At 38.0% G+C, this 16,256-nt stretch overlaps 1 protein-coding gene across 3 annotated transcripts in view; it reads right to left on the minus strand.

Moving 5' to 3' along the window:
- The window catches only part of LOC122079787 (protein MODIFIER OF SNC1 1-like), a 50,026-nt gene extending 35,797 nt beyond the window's left edge, over window positions 1-14,229 (minus strand). For all 3 annotated transcript variants that reach the window (XM_042646502.1, XM_042646503.1, XM_042646501.1), the window contains exon 1: window positions 13,976-14,229. The gene's annotated coding sequence lies outside the window, so the exon portion shown is untranslated. The remainder of the gene's footprint in view (window positions 1-13,975) is intronic.
- Between the last annotated feature and the right edge of the window lie 2,027 nt (window positions 14,230-16,256).

Genomic DNA, 16,256 nt, shown 5'->3' on the forward strand with positions numbered 1-16,256 from the left:
AGTAATTCAAATATAACGTCACTTATTTTATGGAACTCTTTAGTGGCCTCTCTATAATGCCCACTCTAAATTCCGAAAAGTAGCCCTAAGGTCTTGCATATTGGACTGATAAATATCATCTTTCATCAAAAGAAATAAGTCATAGATGGATAGATCAACTTCCATGATGAAAAGCTTCAAGTTTGGCTCTAATACCAAACTGATATAGGTCGATCAGATCCATCAATGGGCACACCGATGAGATGGGATGAGAGGATTCAGATATGATGGTTCAGAATTCTTAGATCCAATCCACGATCTAAGGGTCAGATTTTATAGAAGAAAACAAAATCTTAAGAAAATATCTCAGATTTTAGTAAAAAGAAAGAAACTATCAGTCTAACTAGCATATTGTAGGACCCGATGTCGTTAGCTCCGTCCAATGGTTCCCCACTATTCATCACATGCTTAGGATCTTAGGAGAGATTCCTGAGTAGGTGAGAGACCTAGTAGGTGAGATGCCTACTCTCTCTCTCTCTCTCTCTCTCTCTCTCTCTCTCTCTCTCTCTCTCTCTCTCTCTCTCCAGGCATCTCACCTATTCTCATCAAAATTGTTGGCTGCTGAATACAGCCTCCTGCCTTTATTTATAATATCAATTGACTGCAGCCTCCTTCCTTGCATGGAAAGGAAATCCTTTACATACTAGACTTTGTCCTAATTAGAAACTAATTACAAAGTAAATCCAATCCCATTAGTCAACAAAATAAAGAGTCCTAGAATTAGAAACTAATCAATAAAATAGAAACTAAATCTGACTACTTAAGTCCCCCGCACAAAGACAAAAATTGAATCTGAAATTATCTCTTTGGCAGCTCTTCTTGACAGTTCGATCCCTTGGAAAGAAAATCTCCATGCAACTGACCATGGGGCCCACCAAAAATCTGGAAAATATCTTCCACACAAGCTTGCCATGCGATCCACAAATTCAAGCAACCAAATCTCCAACAAAATTTGAAGAAATACTCTCCCTATAACAGGCTCTTCAATGATTAACTAGGGGAGAATACAACTGGACTAACAGTCCCAAAATATGGGCCTACCTTGGAGCCCAACCGAAGGAGTTGGGCTGTATTAGTTAAACACCCAGTGGAGTTAAGCCAGTTTCGACCCATTAGTTTATGCACAGTCGTCTATAAGATTATTGCTAAATGCCATGTCAATCACCTCAAGCCACTTCTTAATTACCTCATTAACCCTTATCAGAGAGTGTTTTATCCCTTCTAGGGCAATTTCAGATAATATCTATGTTACTCATGAAATTTTGCACCAGATGCACTCCGCTAAGGGGGAAAATGGCTATATGGATGGAAACTTGATTTGTGCAAGGCATATGACAAGATTGAGTGGCCATTTCTTGAGCATGTTCTTCTTCAGTTGGGTCTTCTGTTCCTTGGGGGTTATATGGATAATGCAATGCGTGACAATGATTTTCTACCGAATCAAAATTAATAAATCTATTACTGGCCAAGTCAGCCCCCATACCGTGGGCTTCAGCAGGCTTCCCTCTCAGCCCTTACCTTCTTATTTTGTGCCAAAAGCCTTCTCCTGTCATCTTTTGAGAGCTAAGCATTCTCTCTATATACAGGGCATCAAGACTAGTTAATGTAGGAATAGGGACTAGTACCCTTAATCTACAACTAGAGGTTTTCTCAATAAACCTCAATTGCAATGGAAATAAAATAGAAACAAAATAGAAAATGGTAGAGAAGAAGGATAGGGGTAGTCTCTCTCAGACTTGGGTCTCTCACCCATGGCCTTTCACTGTTTCTTTGGTCTCTCACCATACTCGCTTACATGTATTTGGCTGCTACCCATACGCATGGTTTTAAGTATCGGTGCGTATCGTGTCGTATCGGTGCGTATCGTGTCGTATCGTTTGATACGTATCGGTATCGGTAGGCATTGGCACGATACATACCGACACGCTACAGGGAATTTTGGGCCCTCTTTTGTGTATCGGTAGTACCGTATCATGCCGTACCCATATGCACGATACTCTACGATACGAACTTTTGAAAACATGAAAATTCCCGAGAGTATCGGTACTGTATCGTACAGTATCAAACCGATACGCACCGATACGGTATGATACGGCTACTTAAGTGTGAATGTGCCTTTTGTTGTTTGAAACAAACACTTCAAACTCTCACCAACAGTTTCCTATATTTATCTTCTTTCTTCACCTTTGATTTATACACCTTTTTGGAGACTCAAATGGTAGATTGAAAGAAACATTGTGGAAGTGAATGGTTCAAAGAAGGAGAAAAACATAGTCCAAGAAGAACCTTGAACTTGAAAGTTGAAAGTCTTGAATAGTAAGTTCTTGAATCTTTACTCACTTTTTTCAACTTTAACCTTAGATTTTCAAGTTTTTTCACAAATCTAAGGTTCATCATACTTAGAATCACATTTTGTGCATCATTATTACATAAAATCATTGGATTTATAAGGATTTACACACTTTTTTCAAGAGAAAATGAGGGTTTCAATTTTTTTCAAATTTCTTAGATCTACTCATGCTCAATGGTTAAAAATGTTTAGATTTTTTATATGTTATGTAAAAACAAGTGTTCTACAACTTCCATGGAAAATTTTGATTTTTCTCAAAAAAATATATTTTCTTAATTTTTTTATTCCGAAATTAATTTAAAAAAAATCCCAAAAAAAAAATTTTTTTTTTAGAAAATTTAGTTCATTCAACTCTTAAAAATAATGTCATAACTTATAATTACTAAATACATGATTTCAAATGAAACCCACATTTTTTCCACAAAAAAGTGAGGGTTACAAATTTTTTTTATTTCTTAGATCTACTCAAATATATTGGTCCACACTTTGTTGATTTTTTATATGTTCTTTAAAAACATTTAATCTACTACTTCTATAAAAAAAATTTAAGTTTTCTAAATAGTTTGTATTTTTTATTTTTTTATTTCGAAAATTAATTAAAAAATGAGAAAAATACTAAAAAAAAATACAATTTTTTTATAAAATTCAGTTTATTTTAGTTTTTAAAAAAATATATAATTTACTTGGCCAATGACCATGATGTAAAATTAGATGCACAATTTTTTCCAAAAAAAGTGTGCATTTCAAATTTATGTAAATTTGGAAAAATACAAAACAATCTTTTTTTTTCTTTGGATGCATCTCATTTTAGTTTCTAAAAAAATGCTATTATGTACTAAATACTAAATCAATAAATATACATATTAAGATTCATTATGTATCTTTGTAGGAAGATGGCGCCTAAAGAACGGACTAGGGATATTGGATGGGCTACAGCCGAGAAAGTACAATGCAATATAGGTTGTGTACAAAATGCAATTACTGTGATACTATCCACCTAAGAGGTGGAATTACCAGACATAAACAACATTTGGCTGGAGGATTTTCTAATGTTGCCAAATGTAACAAGTGCCCAGATGAAATAAGCAAAGCAATGAAGAAGCACTTAAGGGGAAGTAGAGATAAAGCAAAAAAAGTTGTTGTAGAAGATGATCGATTGGTTGAGAATCTAAGGGATCATGAGGATTATGAAGGATCTGATATGGAGGCAGAGGATGAAGATCAACAGCTTGCACGAGCGATGCATATTTCAAGGGAGGAAGGAAAAGAAAAATAATGGATAGCAAAACAGCTAAGAAGAAGTCAATCTGTAAGACCTAGGCGTGGTGGCCCGCTAATTTATGAACAAAGTTCTGGCTCTAGAAGTCGTCCAAGTGTAGATATTGGAGGCACTGTGAAGGGCATGTTTGACAAATTTGCCTCCAGTGGTAAAGGTAAGGGGAAAAGGAGCCCAGAAATTAGAGATATGAGAGATGCACCATATAAACATCATGATGAAGGGCAACAAAGGATTGAAGAGGCTTTCCAACCAAAAACATTGAATAAAAAAATTGGGAAAGCAATCTCTAGGTGGTTCCACAGTTCTATGATTCCACCTCACAAAGCTAAAGATCCGTACTTCAAGGCTATGGTCAAGGAGATTCAAACATGTGGGAAAAATGTGAAGCCACCCACACCCCATGAAATTGCAGGGCCATACTTAGATACTATTGTGAACATAGTTTTTAAGGCGGTAAGGCGACAGAGGCGTTTGAGGGTCTTTCAGAGCGCCTTAGTGATAAGGCGGGCATAAAAGCATCGCCTTATCGACTAAAGCGTTCCTGTGTAATTTTTTTATAAAACCAATCTATTTGGCTCAAATCCTAGTTGAATCCTATTACTCATATGTTAAATAAATATTAAATATTCATATTCATACCAATGTAAGATATTCATCGAGAAAACAAATCAATAAAGTGAATAAACTAAATTCATCTTCATCAATCATCAATCATATTAACATATAATATAAATACATAATTATGAAGCAAAATTATAAATATAAAGAAAATAAGACAAAAAATACAAGTATTTATTATACTTACCTCTATGATGCCAAAATGAGTGCCTAAGTCCTAAGGTCATCTACTATATTTCTACTCCCGTCAAAGAAGAATGAAGCTCACCACTGCCGGAGCAAAATGGTGGTCTGGATCAATGGTTCTTCCTTGTTCCTTGATTCATTTTCAAAGCCCTTTCTTAAAACCCTTGACAAAATCCAAACCTTGTTTGTGAATCGTGTTTTTGTTTTATTTGTTTTGGTTATTTTTGACGGAGTAAAGCTGATCCCATACATCTCAAGTGTTAACAAAACCATACACCTACTAATAAAAAATCTATATTTGAAATCTCCATGAAGTAATTTAAAAATGTGTTTAAAAAAAAAAAAAAAACCCATAAGGCGCCAATTCACATAAGGCGGAGCACTGCCTTACCATCTCTAGACCGCATCAGCGTCAAGGCGCTGCTAAGGCGTCGCCTTACCAGCGCCTTAAAAACTATGATTGTGAAAGAGGTGGATGAATACATTGAAGAGTTTAAATACAAGTGGCCTGAATATGGAGTGACCATCATGTGTGATGGGTGGAGTGGACCGACGAGGATGTCCATCATCAATTTTCTGATATATTGTGATGGGAAAACAATATTCCATAAGTCTTTCAACGCATCCTCAGATATCAAGGACTCAATGTATTTGTTTAAATTAATGGATGAAGTTGTTCAGGAAGTTGGGCCAAATTATGTTGTCCAGATTGTGACTGATAATGCCTCCAATTTCAAAAAGGTTGGTACTTTACTTATGTGAAGTATCTCACCTTATACTGGACACCTTGTGCAGCCAATTCTATTAATTTGATGTTTAAGAACATTGGTGAAATGAACAAAGTGCAGACATTGGTTTCTGATGCCAAGATGATCACCAACTTCATCTACAATCATAGCTGGGTGTTGGCATTGATGAGAAAGTACACAAAAGGTGACTTGGTGAGGCCCGCAGCAACAAGGTTTGCAATAAATTATATTGCACCTGATAGTATTCAAAAACAGAAGGAAGGGCTAGTTAAGTCATTCACCTCTAATGAGTGGTTCAGTAGTAGATATGCAACCACTGAAATTGGAAAACTATTCAAGACCTAATCACCTCAACAAAGTTTTGGGAAAGGATATACCGATTTACTAAGATTATGCAACCACTATTTGTGATACTTAAAGTAGTTGATGGTGATAAGGCACAGACGATGGGAAATACAGTGCATTGTATGGAAGTTGTCAAACAAAAGATAGAAGAGGAGAACCCAAAGTCATTTAAGGCAATTTTTAAGATTATAAATCGTCGATGGGAAAATAATTTGGTTCAAGACTTTCATCGGGCAGGTATTTTCTCAATTAAATTTATAAGTTACTTTATTAGTAATTTAATATATTTAATCGTTAACAATAAGTGATATGTAACAATGTCAATGTGCAGCCTATTATTTGAATCCGCATCTGCACTACAAGAACAATTTAAGGTTTAGGAAAGATTTGATGGAATCTTTGAAGGATGTTATCAACAAGTTAGCTCCTAATATTGATTCGGCCAAAGATGCAGTTGAAGAGGTTAGTAGTCTACTAAACTTAGATATTGAATCATTGATTAATATTTAATACATTGAGTGGCATATTAATATGTTAATACATGTATAGGTGAAGTACTTCCGAGAGGCCACTCAAAGGTTTCCTGATCATTTAGCTATCCGTGCTAGAGGAACACAACGCCCTGGTAATTTAGGCTTAATCACCTATCCTTGTATTTCAAATTTATTTCAAACTCCTAATGTTGCAATTATCTTTGTACAGCTGATTGGTGGATGAACTATGGATGGAGCGCTCCAACTTAAGGCCAATCGCAATGAAAATATTATCATGCACGGCATCCTCAAGTGGTTGCGAACGTAACTGGAGTACGTTCGGATTGATACACACCAAACCTCGGAATCGTCTGAGTTATGAGAAGCTGGAGAAGCTAGTGTATGTGCACTACAACATGAAATTGAAGATGAAATATTTAGAATTGAAAAAATCAGGGGATGATATTGATGTCAACCCAATTGACATCATCCACATACTCGACGAGGAAGATCCAGTTAGGGGATGGATTGAGGAGACTGAAAATGTTTTAGTGTTGGACAAATTATTTGAAGATCGACGAGAAACCACACATGATCCCATTATAGATGACCTCATTAAAGATATAAATGAAGATTTTAAAAATATTGTTGATGATGAAACCCAAGCATCATCAGCTATGGAAGAGGATGATTGCTCCAATGATGGCGATATTAGGAGGACGAGATCAGGTGCTACATATGGTGTAATTCAACCAGATAGTGATGATGACGATCAAGACAAGGATGGTGGCCAAACTTATGTCCCACTACATTTCACAGAGGAGGCTGCATTTACACATGCAACTCAAGATAGTCATCATGGTGCTCGCACACAACCAAAGTCTTATAGTCGGAGGGGTAAGCGATCCCACAATCCGAGTGCTACTGATGCATTGATGAGTAGCATCGAGTTAATGTGCATTAGTTTAGATCTTGCTGGTTCCTCATCCGGATATGGACACCATGTATCTTTAGATGCATCTTCAGCCTATGGATATGGGACTTATGCAGGACAATCATTTGCCAATCCAGAGCAGTACAGAAGTTCAGATCATGCTGGTTCCTCATCCGGACACAGACACGGACACAGACACCATGTATCTTCAGGTGCTTCTTCAAGCTATGGATATGGGACTTATGCAGGACCAACATTGGCCACTCCTGAGCAGTACAGAAGATTCTACAATGAATGGGAGACCCACTACCATAAATATTTCGACTGAGGTAAATATTGTGCCTATATTTGACAAGTGCAGAACATCATCGTAGTTGTTCCTATTGAAGAAGAATGTCCTAGCCAAGGATTTGAACCACCACGACACTCTTCATGGCACTCATCACAGTGGCAATGGCAATGAGGAAAAAAAAAATTGTAAGAAACTCAAACCTCATTATTTTGAACATTTTCAACTCAATATATTTGTCTATCAATACGATACCCTCTACTTAAGTAATTATGCATTCTACATGTTATATATAACTTTTTTTTAACTATTTTTTTATGCAAAAGTGTATAAAAATGTGTTCCCTATCCATTTATGTGCGTATCTTTAGCGTATCTCTGATACGATACGATATCCTCCGATACGTATATTAATTTTGACCGATCAATACGACGACCGATACCGATACTTTAATCCTTGCCCATACATGGCAGTGGTTAGTGAAACCACGTGTACAAAAGCAATATTTAATATTTAAGTAAATATTAACAAGCAGTTGTTATCCTTTCTCCATTTGTTGGCATTATATCTCAGTTCTACCCCTTCATTAGGATAAAACGGAATAAAGTGCAAACAAAACTCCTAACGTCTATTATACTTCTTCCCAACTAGAGGACACTCCTTCCCTGCCCACCAACTACGAAACAGCTCAGGCCCATCACACCCTCCACTGCCACCGTCCAGCCTCTCTACCTTTCTTCATCCCAACCCACCACCCCATGTCCCCTGTAGCCTCTGAAAACCCTAGCGTTAGGTGCTTCATGGCGGTTTCTGTAATTCAAGGAATTCCATGATCAGTCGAATTGTCATGTTTGAACGTTTCCCCTTTCCAACTTCATTTCTTATTATTTATTTTCTGAACTGCTAATAGATCACTTCTATAAGCCCATTTGAATTTTCAACCAAACTTTACCTCAGCCATAAAATCAAGTAGAAGAAACCCAACTTAGCAACTCCCCTTGAGCTATTTTATCATTTTCACTCTTAAAATAAGTTTTATTTTTAATTTTCATTTTATGAGTAACAAATTATTCATAGCTAATGATACAATAATCAACAGAAGTACAACTGACATCTCCAACAGATTAGGCCTGAAACCACCCCATAGAGATAAAACAAGAAAATACCCCAATTAAAATGGGTATGAAGGATCTGAAACCAATCTTTTAATCTGCGCTTCCATTAAAATTTTCAATTAGACATTCATCAGAGTTGCATATGGACAATGTTCTTGATGATATGTGCAAATGGCTCATTGTCCTGTGGTCAGCCCAAGCTACAGCTGAATATGAGTCACCATGTAATATGATATTAATTCAACCCCCATCCCCCCCCCCCCCAAAAAAAAAAGGAAAAAAGGGAGCTGAATTCAAGCTTCTGAAATAACAGGGGGTGGATGACCATGATGAGCTTCTAAAACAGGTCAACAATCACTTAGCCTCAATAACAAAAGAACATTACAATTATAATTTCATAAACAAAATGAGAAAGAAAGGGGCGTGTAAATACAGGGATATGGGGCGGTGGGTTGGGATGAAGAAAGGTGAAGCTGGACGGTGGCAGGGGAGGGTGTGGTGGGGCTGGGCCGTTCGGGTACTTGCAGTGTGTCCAGTTGGGAAGAAGAAGAAGAAGAGTAGGAGACATTAAGAGTTTAGTATGTACTTTTTCTTTTATTTTATGTTTTACCCCAATGAAGGAGTAAAACAGGATATAATGTCATCTAACGGAAAAAAGATAACAACCGCTTCTTGTTAGTATTTACTTAAATATTAAATACTTTTTTTGCACAAGTGATTTCACTAACCACTGCCACGTATGGATAACAGGCTAGTTCCTACTACCTGAGTAGCAGCCAAATTTTATCCCTCTCACAGAGCAAAACACAAAGCTATTTTTTTCTTTTCAATCTTGTTGGCTACCAAAATCCAGCAGTCACCATCCCTTATTTATAATAATAAGTTAATTACAGCAATTGGATCCTTCCTTGTGTGTAAAGGAAGCCCTTACAACTGGACATTATCCTAATTGGAAACTAATTCCAAATCAAATCAAATCCATCTAGTTAACTGAAATAGAAAGAGTCCTAGGAATAAAAACCACTAATTACATAAAGCAGCCTTTAAAATAGGAACGAATTTTCGGTCAATGAAATCCCCCACGCAAGGACTAAACTTCCCCAAATTTAGCACTAATATGAGCTGTCAATTCTTCTACGCTCTTCTCCACATGTTGGCCATTGGCTCGCTTGAATATTCTGGAAATAAATCTCCATACTTAAACTGCTCAAATACTTAATGGCAGGCTGGACGATACTCCCAACTACGCTGCTGGCCGAATTCTTTATCTGAGCAGAATCAATATCTCCTTGAGCTGACTGGATATCTATCCAAATTTCCAACAAAATATCCACCCAAATCTCCAACAAATAAGGAAGTTTTAGAGCCCAATCGATAGGCTTGAACTACATCACTAGTAGGGCAGGTCCACGTGTGACTCACCCCCTTTTTGCTTATGACTGTATGCCTTTTCTAAAGCTGGTCAGCATGCATGCCAAACCCTTTTGAATTTACTCTGATTATTTTTTGGCTGCAGGGCAAGAAATTGATTTTCAAAAATCTAGCATTATGTTTGGCCCCAACAAAAAGAAGGGTGTGTATCCGGTGCACGCAGCTCCCGGATGTGCAAGGTCCCACGGGGGGTGGCGAGAACTATTACTGGCTTGTCAAAATACCTTGGCCTCTCAACTGAGTTTGGGCGCTCCAAAAGGAACCTTTTGGCGAACCTCGTTGAGAGAGTTCAATCCAAGATCGCTGGATGGAAGGATTCTATCCTCTTTGCTGCTGGCAAGGAGGTTTTAATTAAAGTTGTGGCTACTAGCATTCAGTCTTATGCTATTTCAATGTTTCAGATTCCTTCGAGCATCTGCTCAGATCTTAACAAATTTCTCTGTCGTTTTTCGGTGGAAAGATAATAAGGACAAGGGTGTTTTCTAGTGTAAATGGGAGAGATTATGTTTGAGTAAAATTTTGGAGGGCCTTGGGTTCTGGGATTTTAAAAGTTTTAATCTCACTCTTTTTGCCAGGCAAAGATGGCGCATTCTCCATTATGATAATGTGCTTTGGTCAAGTCCTTAACGACAGATATTTTCCAGGATCGCCTTTTTTGGAGGCTTCGTGTAGATCCAAGAGCTCTTGGGCTAGGTGGAGTCTTAGTAAAGGAAGGGATGTTCTACGCCACAGACTCCTCTGTAGGATTGACACTGGTTTAACAACCTCTATTTTTCTCATATGAGTGGTTACCTACTCCCCCCTGAGGTCGTTGATGCGGAACCCGGGTCGAAATACCCTATTGGGTTCACTTATGGACCAACCCAAGTATGCAATAGACAAATATTCAAGAATAGTGTAATTCTGTATATAGACTGAAATTGCTGGGGGGGAGTGGCAAGACTGTAAATAATCAGGTATTCTAAAGTGCTACTTGGTTGATAGGGATATGAAGGATTTATTGTCTAAGGGTATACTAGGAACTAAAGATAAATCAAGGACATGAAGTACGGAAGGACTAAGGAGAAGGTAAAATGGAAAATAGGGCTTAAATAAAAAATAAAAATAGTGGGACAGATCAGTCATCCCTTACCTCCAGGCAAGAGCCATGGCAGAAAACCCAACACCTTGCGAAGGAGAGAACTCCTTCAGTTTTTCTCGATTAAGCCTGAAATTTCAGGCAAAGGCCGGAAACCCTGTGGTCTCTTGGATCCAACAGATAGGCACCTCAAACCAACAGGCAAAGAGGGGTTGCACCATGGAAAACCCAGCACCTTGCGAAGGAGAGAACTCCCTCAGTTCTTCTCGATTAAGCCTGAAATTCGAGGCAATGGCCGGAAACCTTGTGATCTCTTGAATCCGACAGATAGGCACCTCAAAACAACAAGCAAAGAGAGGTGTGTGTCCCTGCAACTCATATCTAGTGATGAACACAGTTCCATGTTTGGTCGTGGAGTAATAGCTCACAACAGAGACTGGTTCTGGGCAAGAAAACCCTGCAGTTGGGTCACTTTAATGAGGTGATTCTAGCAACCACCCCCCCCCCCAAAAAAAAAAAGTTTGAAGGTGAAAGGATTTGTGACAAAGGAGATCTCTTCAATTCTTTGGGTTGTGATCTACCGCCCAGAACAGGGAAAAATAAACAGCAGAAACCCAGAAACGAAATAGAAGGAAGAAAAAGCTAAGCGGAGCGAAAAAGGTTGTCCATGAGATGGGAAATGAAAACTATTAGCCCCATTTGAGGTTTGTGAATTAGTGATTTTTTTAATAATGAGCAAAGATTATCAATCTTTCTGCTAAACAGGATCTATTGAAGTCATAATTAAGTAGATACTTTTTATTAATGTCAACTAAGTATCTTAAGTAAATGGATCCCGGTTGTTCAATCATTTGATAACCAGTCTTTCTTTGATAAATTATCACCGGGATCCTCCTTTTCTTCTGAACAAAGGGAAGGGTAAGATTCTTCTTCGGTGAATCCCTCTTGTTCCTGTTTAGTCCCCTTCATTTAGGAAGTTAGATAATAGGTTTTTAGTAAAAATTGAAAAAAAAAAATTTCTTTTCGGTAACGCCCAATCAAAAAGGTAATAGAATGTCCCCCAATTGATTCAGGGGGAAAGTCAAGAAACAGTAAGGATTAGATCAAATAGGTATGAGATGGAAGGGAAAGAATGGTATGGCAGGGAAGGGAAGAAAAAGAGATGAGGGAATACAAGGGCCAGCAGGCCACGCCACGCCACACCCACCCACACCCACCAAGGGTACTCGATTCAATTTTCTTTTCAATTCAAAAGCTAATCTCCAAAATTGTATCGCATGTCTAATATATAGAGAAAAATCAAAACACAATAACGGAAACTAATTGGACTGGAAACTATATAATCCCCTACATATCTACCCAACTTCCTAAAAATAAAGAGAATAAAATAAAAACTAACAACTGGCAAAGAAATAAAATCTCCCATAATAATCTCTCATGTAGCCCACCAACCCTTGCCAAACCAAAAAAACCGGTTTGGCTGTGTTGCGTCATGGCTTAGGCCTCCAAAGAGGGTTGGTTTGGTCCAGCCAAGCCAAGGCATCTGCATCAGTCGTATTTTTAGCCCTCGTCGTAATCTCCTTTACTGTTATGTTGCTAACCTTTTTTTCCCAGCCTTCTAGCAACTGGAATTGGAGTATTGTCAGTAGCCAAACAATTGGATTTGATCACCTCCTTTGAATTGCAGATTTTCGGCCAAGACCACTTATCATCTGGCATTCAATCATTGTCACGCTGATGCTTCGGTCTCAGCTGACCCTTCCTGGACTTGGCTTTGGCGGCTCAACCTCCTCCTCGAAATTAAATTCTTTTTGTAGAGATGTTCAAACTATTTGGCAGTAAACTAATTACTGTTCTCTAAAATCTTGTCTTCCACCCATTCTAGCCTTTCTGTTCTAGGAAATAAAAAAACTATTGTCCATGCGTTGGTCCTTTATCCCTTTGCTGCCACCTGTTGGTGCGCTTCTCCCCTATGGGTTGATTGCCAATAGTTTCAAGGTGCCCAATTCAGGGAATGGCTTACCTATTTGGTAAACATGTTTAAATGCATTCCAAATCAATCTGACTTTTATATCCAATGCTCAGCTCTTTTGCGGCAAATCAGGAAGACCAGAAATAGAGCAATTTTTAATCTTGTCCCCCTGGACTTACAATCAAATATTTTCTCTTTCCAGTTGTTTGCGACAGAAAGTTACATGGGCATTTCGTTTCCCAGTCCTATCCAGCTGAATTGTTAGTCTGTCCTCCTCAGCAGGTCTTCCCTCCTGGCACCATATTCGCTATTAGCGATGGCGCATGGGCAATTGTTTCCCACAATGGGGCTCATGTGTTTATCCTGAGAGATGGCGATGGGTCTTTCTTTGCAGCTAAGTGCAAAGCTTGTCTTCCTTTTTCGGCTACTTCAACGGAGGTTGAAGCTATTCGCGAAGCAGTGCTCCTCTCCCAGGGTTTGATGGTTAGTTCTCTGGTTATCACTTCAGACTGCTTGGCTGTGATTCCATCTCTGAATGGTTTAGTAGCTTCACTTGATTGGGCAGCTCGATCTATTGTTAATGATACCATAAGGCTCACTAGTTCAGATTTTCTTCTGTTCATTTCTATCATATTTCTCTTGTCTATGTTAAGCGAGCCCATTCTTTGGCTTCTAGAGCATCTAGGTTTTCTGTTTCTCGGGTTTGGCTTTTCCAGCCACCCCCTTTTCTTGTAAAGTTTCCTCTCAGCCGGAGTTGTTTCTCCTGTGCTGATTTCTTTCAATAAAATTTTCAGTTTCTGACACCAAAAATAAAAATCCCAAATAATAAACGAAAAATAAATGGAAAACTAAAAGGAAAAAATAAATAAATAAATAACAACGTAGAAAATCCATCCTAGCATCCGAGTTGAGAAGAAAATCGATAACCCATCCAATAAAAAATCTACTGCACATGAAAATGAACCTAATAGAGTCCCTACATCGCAGACCCCACCCCCCCCCTCCCCCCCGACGATCAACACAGTCCAAGGCACCAAACCTCTGTAGTTGAGAAAAATAAATAAATAAAGCAAAGAACAACCAACTGCAATCTTAGAGTTTCTCGAAAGCAACTTGCCTGATCTCCAACGCTTATATTCAGAATTTTGAAACCCTAAAGATGCAATCAAAATGAATAATTCGATTCGATTATAAAGAAGCAGCAAGCAACGAGCAGCGATCGAAACCCCAACCTCGCCGGGTTTCGACAATCTCACAGAGAATTCAGAGAAAAGAGATCCCCCCTATTGAAGCAAAAGAAGAAAAAAGGTATTTACAGAGAAGGTGAGCAGGATAAAAGAAATCCACACAATATATACATTGTTTTTCAAGTTATGCTTTATGCGAGTCGCTCGATATTTATAGCAACGTTCCTCTCGTATCGCGAGTCGCGAAATAAACTTCCGGAACCGGAGAAGCAAATCCACGGACGTTCCGTGCGGTTCTTTTCTCCCTGGTTCCTACTGTGGAACAGTAGCGTATGAGAGGGAGAAGACCCGAAATAGGTTCAGGTCCGAAGTTTTTCACTCCGGCCCATATGTTACATGATACCGTTCTGGCCCAAACAGTTTTAGGCCCGGGATGAGAAGCTTTGGGCCAGAATAATCCTATTTCAATTTATGGGACCCACTAAACTATGATGTGATGGACAACCTTCGGCTTTTTTATCAATGGTCGGATTAGGCGTCGCGATCAAAATGGCGGTTCCAAAGTCGTTCGATTGGAATTACTGTCGATCGTTTTGAGTGTTCCGGGTCACGGTTTTAATGCATGGTGTCATTAGGATATCAATTCAAATCGGACCGTATTGATTTGAATCCGATACATTCAAAAATACAATGCCTTTTTAACAGTAATTTCGATACATATCTGCATCATGTTAGTGTCAAACACGATATCAATATGAATAAATTGATACGATCAATCGGATATTGATACCTAAAACCGTTTTGACAGCACACAAATATTCAGATTTTATATATATATATATATATATATATATGTATATATATAACGAGAAAATTAATAACATTAATTAGGATCAACAGTATTTACAAACTTTAAACTTTTCCAAGTTCGATGGGATGCATTTCCCCATTAAAGCAAAACAGATAGAAATATTGATTTGACAATTAGATAATAGATAGAAAAATGTCTGATTACACTGTTCCATTGTGGGACCAGTTTTTCATGTAGCCATGGGATGGATATTTCATTCCTTCATCGAGAGATGTGGAAGTTGAGGATGAGGCTCGGTCGTTATAGGTTCTAATTATAGCATCAAATCACCATTGATGAAGAAAGAATCTCAACTTTCGCATATTTCAACTAAGGTCTTATTTTTTATGTTGACAAACATGAAATTTTTTCTCATAGGGATATTTTGTTTTACAGATCATTTGACAGTTTAATCATTGTTAGGAGTCACATTTATACATGTTCGTAGTAGAAACATTTTCCACCAAGTCACTTTTAATATCAAGAATTATCGCATTTGTATTAATTACATTGCTCACGAGATCCTTCATCAAATGCGCTCCACTAGAGAGAAATAGGGTACACGGCTATTAAATTGGATTTGTGCATAGCACGTGATAAGCTTGAGTGGCCCTTCTCGGAGGCAACGGCTCCTCCATTTTGGTTTTGCTTCTACTAGATTAGGTGGATCATGAAATGTGTTATAATTTACTACAGTGTCCTCCCCATCGGGGTCTTCGTCAAGCCCTTAGTCCTTACCTCTGTATCCTATAGAGGCTTTCTCTTCCTAATTGGTTCAAACAAAGTAGTCACATTTGATCAAGGGCACTAGAACCAATCGGGCAGCCCTGTTGCTCTCCACATTTTATTTGCGGATTATTGCATGATTTTTGCTTAGGCAGATAGGAATGAAAGTCCAACCATTCTAAATTTATTATCTGAGTACTATAGAGTGTGAGGCCAATAGATAAATTTCAACAAGTCATGCATTCTCTTTAGTCCTACCAAACCATCTAAAATCATGGCATTTCGGCCTCTACTAATTTCTCTATGGTTCCCAATCACGTGAAGTATCTTAGTTTCCCTATTGAATTCTAATGCTCTAAGAAGAGCCTCTTTGCTAACGTCAGTGAGAAGTCTAAACTTTCATGGTGGAATGACTCAATCCTCTCAGCAAACAGCAAAAAGGTTCTTATTAAAGTAGTTGCACAGTATCCCTTTATTATGTCATGTCTATGTTTGCTATTCACGCCAACATTTGTTTGGAATTAATGAAACTTGTTTTGGTGCTTTTGGTGGAAAGGTAATAGAATTTATTATTTTTATTATTATTATTATTATTATTATTATTATTATTATTATTATTATTATTATTATTATTA

This window comes from Macadamia integrifolia, chromosome 5 (genome assembly GCF_013358625.1).
Source record: "Macadamia integrifolia cultivar HAES 741 chromosome 5, SCU_Mint_v3, whole genome shotgun sequence".
Classification (NCBI taxonomy): Eukaryota; Viridiplantae; Streptophyta; class Magnoliopsida; order Proteales; family Proteaceae; genus Macadamia; species Macadamia integrifolia.